This window comes from Sminthopsis crassicaudata, chromosome 2, assembly GCF_048593235.1.
Source record: "Sminthopsis crassicaudata isolate SCR6 chromosome 2, ASM4859323v1, whole genome shotgun sequence".
NCBI lineage: Eukaryota > Metazoa > Chordata > Mammalia > Dasyuromorphia > Dasyuridae > Sminthopsis > Sminthopsis crassicaudata.
In genome coordinates, this window is record NC_133618.1 from 540,711,703 (window position 1) to 540,721,242 (window position 9,540).

Here is a 9,540-nt window from a genome sequence, read left to right on the forward strand (position 1 = left end):
ATCTGTATTAGCTCATGCTGTATTATTTAATTATTCCTTTTGTTCCTTAGCAGCTTCTCGCCTCTCCTCACAGATATTCTTTAGTGTTAAGATGCCAAGATGGCAGTGACCATGTATCCCTTCATATGAATTAATAAACTATTTTCCAAAAAATGCTGTGTTCACCACAGGAGTCCAGTTCAGTTCAATTCAACTGTTCTAAGCACTGAGAGCATAAAGGTGGGGAAAGGAAACATTCTGTCTTCAAGGAGTTCACATTCTGGGGGAGGGGATACATAAATGGACAATTTTTTCATAGAAAAGTAAAAAAAAAATTATCTGAATTTTGTAATTTCAGCATAGTGTAGGAGCCCAGGATCACTATCTAGAAGAATCAGAAAAAGTTCCTAAAAGGAAATGATACTTGAATTGTTCCTTGAACCAGGAAGCAGAATAAAAGAGGTAGACTATTTTAGACTGAGCAATAATAACTAAGATTAATAGTAGCTAACATTTTTATAGCACTTACTATGTGCCACACACTGTGCTAAGTGCTTTACAATTATTATCTTCAGTGAGTCTCACAAAAACCCTGGGAGGTAGGTGCTGTTATTATCCCTATTTTACAGACCAGGCAAACAGAGATGACCCCAAAGTCACAAAGCTAGTAGGTGCCTGAGACTATATTTGAACGTAGGTCTTCTTCACTCTACACATAAGGCTCTATCCACCTATCTTGTCATCTAGCTTCCTTAGTAATGAATGATGTACAGAGAGCTTCAAGTAACCCAATTTGGCTGGTATGTAGAATCAATGGGGGGGGGGGGGAGAGGATTAAATGAAATCAGCCTGGAAAAAGAGGGTGGAACTAGATTGTATAAGGGTTTGAAAGTCCTAAGAGAGAATGTTATATTTTGTCCCAGGGGATTGAGCATTGATCCTGGAGTCAGAAGGACCTGAGTCCAAATCCAACTTCTGATACTTAATGCTTCCTAGCTAGGGTTGTCTCAACCCTAATTGCCTCCAGCAAAAAGAAGAAAAAAGAGGAGGGGGAGGGAAGAGAAGAAGGAGGAAGAGGAGGAGAAGGAAGAGAAAGAAGGAGGAGGAGGAGGTGGTGGTGATCGTGGTGGAGAAAGGACATGGTCACACCTGCACTTTAGGAATAACAATTTGATAGATAGATACACATATATATATATATATATGATACATTGAAGAAGAGAGACACCAAAGAGAGTGCAATTAGGAGGCTATTTCAATGCAGGCAAAAGATTAAAGGGGCTTGAAATAGGACAGTGGCTAAGTGGAGTGAATCACTTATAATAGTACTTACAGGGGTAAAAAACTGCTTTTCTGCCCAAGGAAATTTTTCCAACATAAGAAAGGGTGGGGGTGGGGAATCATGTATTTAATAGTATTTTATTTTTTTCCAAGTGCATGTAAAGATAGTTTTCAACATTGATTTTTGTAAAATTAGAACTCTAAATTTTTCTCTCTCCTCTTTACCCTCTCCTCCCCAAGTCAGCAAATAGTCGGATATAGATTATACATATACAATCATGTTAAATATAAGAAATGTTTGCATGTAGTCCTAGATCATATAATCAAAATAGACCGTAGAAGTCATGAAGATCAACCTCCTTCTCCTATAAATGAAGAAATTGAGACCCAGAATGTCAGTTAATCAAAATGTGTTTATTAAGTACTACTCTGCCTGGTATCGGTATGAAAAAACAACAGTAGTGAATGATAACATCAAATTAGTGTCAGAGCAAAAGTATTAGAAATAAGATTTCATGATTTAAAGTCTAGAGTTCTTTCCATTGTTCTACTGGGAATCAAATTCTCTCTTACTTTACAAGTCCAGAACTTTTTTAAAATTTGTTTAATATTTTTTACCAGTTATATTTAAAACATTGTTTACATTTGTTTTTAAAATTTTTGAGTTTTAGGTACTCTCCCTTATCCCCACCCACAATTAAGAAAACACATGTAAAGTTGTGCAAAACATTTCTATAAAAGTCAAGTTGTGAAAAAAAAAAAACAACAGATTTCTCATCCTAATGAAAATAAAAACTCTGAAGAAAAATTAAGAGAGAGAGAGAGAGAGAGAGAGAGAGAGAGAGAGAGAGAGAGAGAGAGAGAGAGAGAGAGAGAGAGAGAGAGGAGAGAGAGAGAGAGAGAAAGCTTCAATCTGTATTCAGATCCAATCAGTTTCTTCTCTTGGTATGGATAGGATTTTTCAGAGTAGTCATGGATTAATGTTCTCCTGAAAATAGCAAAGTCATTTACAACTGGTCATCTCAGAACATTGCTATTACTTTGTATGCAGGACATTTCATGGAGGACTTTCCAGGTGTTTTTCCCCTAATAACATCCTGCTTATTTTTTTCCCACAGAGCAATAATATTCCATCAGAAATACAGACCCAAAGTTTACTAAGCAATTCCCCAATTGACAGGCATCTCTTCAATTTCCAATTTTTTTGCCCTGAGAAAAGAGATGCTATGATTATTTTTTGCACATATAGGTCATTTTCCTCCTCTCTCCCCCAATTTCTTTTGGTATTCATACCTAGTAGTGGTATAGATCAAAGGATATGCATGAATTTATAGCCCTTGAGGCACAGATCATGTCTTTTGATCATTTATCCATTGGGGCATAAGCCCAGAACTTTCTCCAAAGAAATCTTCAAGATGATCTGGACATCATCATTTTGTTATCTTTAATCCTCCATCTGCACAGCACTGAACAAGGCCCTTGAGAATGTAAAGCCTATAACACACCAATTTCTATAATGTCAGACTTCCATCACTGTAACATAAACCTTTATGAAATATATATACCTACTCCAGAAACATATATATGTGATTTCTGCATTCTAGAAGTTATGAATCTAGGTTCATATAGTTAGAGTACCAGTCCCAACACATATGATTATATTCACAAAACTCTAGAATATTTATTAAGCACCTACTAAATGCAGGAGTAGGGGTAGCTAGATGGCATAAAATGCTGGGTCTGGAGTCAGGAAGACCTGAGTTCATATCCAACTTTAAATACGGCTTTATGACCCTGGTCAAGTCATTTAACCCTGTTTGCCTCAGTTTCCTCATCAGGAAAATGAACTGGAGAAGGAAATACCATTCCTGTATCTTTGCTATGAAAATCCCAAAAGGGGTCACAAAGAATAAGCTCCAACTGAATAAGCCTTGGGTAGACCAATTCAAAAATTAAACAGTTTCTGCTTTCAAGAATTTATGTTCTAGAAAGGTGATTATGCTGTAACATGTACATTAGTCAGAAAATACAAAATCTATACAAAAATAATTCCAGAAGGAAAGAGTGAAAATAATTGGCAGGGGGAGATCAGAAAGAGTTTGTGCATGATGCTATCTAAACTGTGCTTTAAAGGACGCTACAGAGTCTAGATGAGTGTAAGTGCATTCCAGACATGAGCAAATAAATGCAAAATCATGGAAGTAGGAGCGGAGAAAAGGCACATTTAGTAGGTCATTTTGACTTGAATGGATAGCGTATGAAGAGAATTTAACTTCCCTGATAAAGAAGACCACCTTTGGGGGAGGGAGCTCAATACACAGTAAGTGCTTAATAAATGCTTCTTGACTTGACTTGAAAGATGATGGAAGCAAATTGTGATTTAAAATGTCATGCTACACCAACATCACCTCTCTGAAGATTTCGTATGCTATCTTAGAGTTCACAAGGATATTTGCAGATTTTTAAGTAGGTGGTTGATATGAACTATGTTTTTAGAATATCAATTTGGCACTTATGTGGATAAAGAATTGGAGATAGGAGAAGAATTAGGAAACTATAGTCTAATTAGAGGTGAGGAAAGACTGAAATAAGAGACTGTGGTTGGAGAGACTCAATGCTAGATATTATAGAAGTAGAAACTAGACTTGGCAACTGATTGGTTAAGGGAAAAGGCTTAAGGATGACTCCAAAATTTTTAACCTGGGTAACCAGAACAGTTGTGATACTGTCAACAGAAATTTGGGGAAATTTGGAAAAGGGATGGGTTTAGGGGGAAATATAACTTCTGTTTAGTACATATGTAGCTTGAGATATTTATACAACATTGAGATAGAGAAATTGAAAAGGCTGTTGATAATATGGGGTAGAAGTTCAGAGAGTAGATATATAATTTGGAAATAATCTATAAAGAAAAAATACTTGAATCCATGGAAGTTGCTGAGTTCACAAACCCATGAGAATTTTAGAAGCAAGAGAGAATGCAGAAGTCACAGGACAGAACCTTCAATCTACATTCAGTTGATGGAAGGACGGCAATAGTCCAGCAAAGGAGATTAAGAATGAGTGGTCAGATGGGCAGAAAGGAAAGCAAGGAAGAAGAGTGCCATCAAAATCCAATAAGAAGAAAGAATAACCTAGGGAGAGAGTGGGCAAAAGTTTCAGCAAAGTCAAAAAGGATAAAGATTGAATTCAATTCATTTTAACTATTCAATTTAACTATTATGAAATTATGGATAACATTGAAGAAGAGGAATTTCAGTCAAGTAGGGAATTAGAAAACCAGATTTCAAGGGATGGATAGAAAAAATGAGTAGGAGGAAATCGAAACAATAAATGGAGATACTCATCTCTATCAATTTGGCAAGTAAAAGGAGAAAACGTGACAACAGTTTGAGAATAGTGGCAGGAAATCTTTTTTCCAAGATAAGGAAGACATGGGTGTATTTGTAGGTGGTGAGGAAGGAACTTATGAATAAAGAGAGACTGAGAATAGAGAGAAGCAATGGAACCTCTGATGGGAACAGGAGGGGATGGAACTAATAGGACAAATGGAGGACATTCTGATATTGATAAGGAGATAATTGAAGAGGAGGAGGAGAGAAGGGAGGGATGAAGATCAGTTTGGAGGTATTAAAGGGAAAATAAATGGCCCTTTTTCTTAATAAGGTAGGAAGTAAAATCTTTTGTTGAGAGAATGTGGGAGTAGGTATAGGAAATCTTGAGAAATGAGGAGGCTTAGAAGAGATGCTAAGGAGAAGACGAGAGTCAACAAGAGAAGAATCAGAGAATTGCCAAGCCACGGGAAGGGCTAGGTGAAATTAGATAACAAAACTTTATAGGAAATAGAATCTAGATGTTTGAGTGATTCTCTCCATGTGCATTCAGGAGTACATCCATGGGAACAAAAGAAAACACTCAGTAGCACGATGGGGACCTGAATATAGCCCCCAACCCTCTATCATCTCTGACTTTATGAACATGCTATATGTTTCCTCAGCAGTGTTGGATCCCTCATGCCAATGGGAGTGGGGGGAAAAGAGAGTGAATTAGTTGGTAATGGGGAAGGGGAAGGGAAGGAAGGCTGGAAGAATATTATAGAGGAAGAGAGTAAGCACATATGAACATAATAGATTACTAATCTTTCCATATCATTCTAACTACGGACTTTTTATAAATTCAGAGGATTTAACACTTAGTGACCATGGCTTTGGAAACTAGCAACAGCAATTTATGAAGCCATCACTGCCTCTTCTGGGTCCTGGAGAAGTAGGGAGGGCTTGAAGTAGGAAGACTATTGAACTCCTATAGGGAAACCAATCCTTAGAGCTAGAGAAGTTTCTTTCCTTTTCCCCTTCATCCAACAGTTAACATGTCTCAGTGAGCCCCTTTAACAACAATAAAAGTTCACATCTAAATAACACTTTAGGATTTATAAAACATTTTATAAACATTTCATTTGATCCTCTGAAGAACCCTGAGAGGTAGGTGTTATGATTCTTTCCATTTTAAAGATGATGAAAACGAAACTCCACATAATTAAACAAACTTGTCCTGGATCACAAAGCTAGTAGATACTTGGAGGGGGGTAATCATCATCATCATAATAAAAAACTTTAACTTTTACACATATATTATCTCCTTTGATCCTGACAACTCTGCGATATTAATGCTATTATTATTCTCATTTTCTGATTATTGTTGTGTCATTTTTGTTTGCATTTGACTCTTTGTAATTCCATTTGGGATTTTCTTGGCAAAGATATTGGAAGGGTTTGTCATTCTCTTCTCCATTTTATAAATGAGGAAACTGAGGTAAACAGAGAAGTGACTTGCCCAGGGTCACACAGCTACTATTTAATCTGGGGCAAGATTTGATCTCATGATGACAGTCTTCTTGATTCCAAGTCACCATCCACTGTACCACCTAGCTACCCCTTTCAGATAAAGAAATTGAGATCAAGAGAGTATAAATTCCCAGGATTTGAACTCTAATCTTACTGATTTCAATAGTTCCACTGATGCCATGTTCTCTTTATGATCAACATAGGATAGTAACTAGGTTGACATCACGGGACCTTTAGGAACTGAAAAATGAGTGCTTTACACAGGTAAGTGGGCTTCCCTTATACTCTTAATACCTTCTTCTCTCCCCCAACCCAATCAATTTGTGAAAGATTTAAGAATCCCCAAAGTTGTGGAGATCTCATTTCCATCGAATTCATGTAGTTTTAACCTCATATCTATTCTTTTAGAGGCAATTTGATTATATTGTAATCACTAGCACCCAAGTCTCTTAGTACCAGAACCAAGATTTAGAAAAGAAAGATTGAAAGAAACCTTCTAGACAGTCTTGTTCAGTCAGTCCTTTTCACAGATTCAGGAACTTGAAGCCCAGAGAAAGGAATAAACATTCCCTAAATTACCTAGCAAGAGTTCGAACTAGAACCAGACTTGATGCTCTTTCTACCATGCCACATGGCCTTCCTTCCAGTCAAGTAGATGAAAATAGGATTGAACGATTTGTGAATGACAAAGAGAAAAAGGACCAGCCTGTCTTCATCCCTTCCCCCCCAAACACATAAATCCTAATATCCCAGGCTAAATGTGAGATTTTCTCCTCTCTTCAGTGAAAAGATTGCCTGATTCCAGACAAAGATTGAGGGCATAGTCACAGACAGCTTTTAGTGGAAGTGTTGCAGTGGATAAAATATAAACAATACAAATGTTTGGCATTTAAAGCCTATCACAATCTGGCTTCAACCTGTCTTTCCAAATTTTCCTCATATTCTGCCTTACAGTCAAACTGGGCTGTTCCACATGTATTCCCAGAATGCACTCTAACTACCTTTGGCTCTTTGAATTCCTAACTTCCATTAAGACTCAGCTCAATCGGCACCTCCTATGTGGGATCATTCCTGATTCACCTCCCTAGTAGTGTCTCTCCCCCTCCAAATTATTTTATATTTACTTAAAACATTTTATTGCCTTACTTAAATACCTCATGGATCTCATTTTCCTCATATTTAAAATGAACACATTGGATTTTATCACTACTCTAAATTCTATTACACCTAAATCAATGATCCAATGTTGCCCTTCTTAAAGAATGGAAGCTTTTTGAAGGCAGGAATATTTGGTTTTTGTCTTGAATCTGTAATGCCTACCCATTATCTGTAATGTCTTCTGCATAATAAATATTCAATAAATGGTAAGTGAATCAATATGTGAGTGAATGAGCACTGGATTTTGAAGTCAGAGGACTGGAGTTTCAATTATGGCTTTACCACAAAATAAGAAAGCATGTGATCCTGGACATGTCACTATAGCTCTTGACTTCAGTTCTCTGATTTGTAAAAGGAGAGGATTGGATTAGATGTTGTCTCAAAGTTCCCAACATTTGATGACTCTATGACAGAGTCACTAAGAGTTATAGTATTCAGAATTCATGAACAATGTTCTATGTAAATTTATGTGGCATAGATGCTCCTGTGGATATATGTGTCCTCACCTGGGTCCTATATTTTATTATCAGCAATGTGTTGCATGTTGTCTTTGAAAGTTTTCCAATTAGAAAACATGGGAATAGTCTTTCCTAAATTTCTGTCACTGTAAGATTTTCATTGTGTTTAAACATTTCATTTTTATGATTAAAAAAAAAAAAAACACACATCCTAGCTATGTGACCCTAGGCAAGTCACTTAACCCCAATTGCCTCAGCAAAAAGCAAAAACAAACAAAAAAACACTTCAAAAATAGTCTAAAAGGAATAGCTTCATTTTGATAAAGGGGAGTGAATATGGTGGTCTATCCCTGTGATTTCATCAGTGTAGGGAGCTCCTGGTATAAAATCTCCCTCCTCCAAACAGATTGCCAATTCATCCATAATTTGTAATCTCAGAAAGCTTTCTGAGTCACTATGTATGAGGTTAAATGACTTGATCAGTATCACACAGTATTATGTCAGGAGTAGGACTTTGAAATCTCTTCTCGCTGACTCTAAGCAGGCCCTCTATCCACTAAATGACTGCTTTTCATCCTAATTTTACAGATGAGAAAACTGACATAGAGAGATAAAGTAACTTTCATTAGCTCCCTTATCCAAATAATAGTTGATCTGGAATTATTGATTATCCCAGGTGACAAGGTAACCCAAGAAATCTCACAGTTGAATGACCTAATCAGTTTTTGGAGGACTAGGAATCCTACGAGGTCACCAAAGACGTTGTGCTGTTTTATTCAAGCATTCTTTCACTGTGTCTGTGTGTTGTGTGTGTGTATGTGTGTCTGTCTCTTTGTGTTTCTGTCTCTGTCTCTCTCTCCTCCATTTCTCTCCCTCTAATATCTCCCTATCTCCTTCCCTCCCTTTCTCTTTCTCCACACAGATATGTTACCTATCTTTTCTACACATATACCTCTATCTTTTTCCTTCCTTCCTCTCTTCCTTTTTTCTTTTTAATCCATCTATCATCTAACAGACCCTTAGGTGGCTCAGTGTATAGAGAGCATCAGGCCTGGGCTCAGTTCAAATTCTGCCTCAGACAATTGCTAGCTGTGTAATCCTGGGCAAGTCCCTTAACCCTGTTGCCTTAATCCACTGCAGAAGGAAATGGCAAACCATCCCAGCATCTTTGCCTCGAAAACTTGGACACGTGGTCCACGGGGTCAGGAAAAGTCGGACACGACTAATAACAAAATCTGTTCTCTATCTTCTCTACACATGTATACCTAAGCCTAGAGACTTTGGTTCTCCTTCTTCCATTGAGTAGTAAACCACAAGGGGATGGGCAATTTCAAAACAGGGCATCCCCGAATCTTTGCTCTCTTCTCTCAGCCTCTGTGTACACACACACACACACACACACACACACACTCTTCTCCCCTCTCCGTTTTTTGGAAGTCAAGCCTGAGAGTGCTCCCCCGTCCCCCGGTCTTTCTAGGTAACTCGTCGCCAAAACCTTCCGGAAGAGGGAGGGAGGTCGAGAGCTCGCTGGCTCTCCGGGACTGCTGGAGCTTAGGGAGTTCTAGGGCCCCGCCGGCCTCAGTTCAAAGAGTGGAAGGAGGGCGGGAGGGGGGGAGGCAGGGAAGCTGCCGGGGATGTCCGGCCGAATAAAGCGCTGGTTGGGTCTTTTGTTCCCCAGACTGGGCCTCTGGAGAGAGGGAGGTGGGGGAGGGGGGAGGGGACAGGGTGGCTAGAGGGGAAAGGGGGAGGGAATAAGGGAGGGAGTGGAGGCAGGGGGAGGAGAGAGCGGGCCAGCGGCGGGTGGGGAGCGTGTGCTCTGA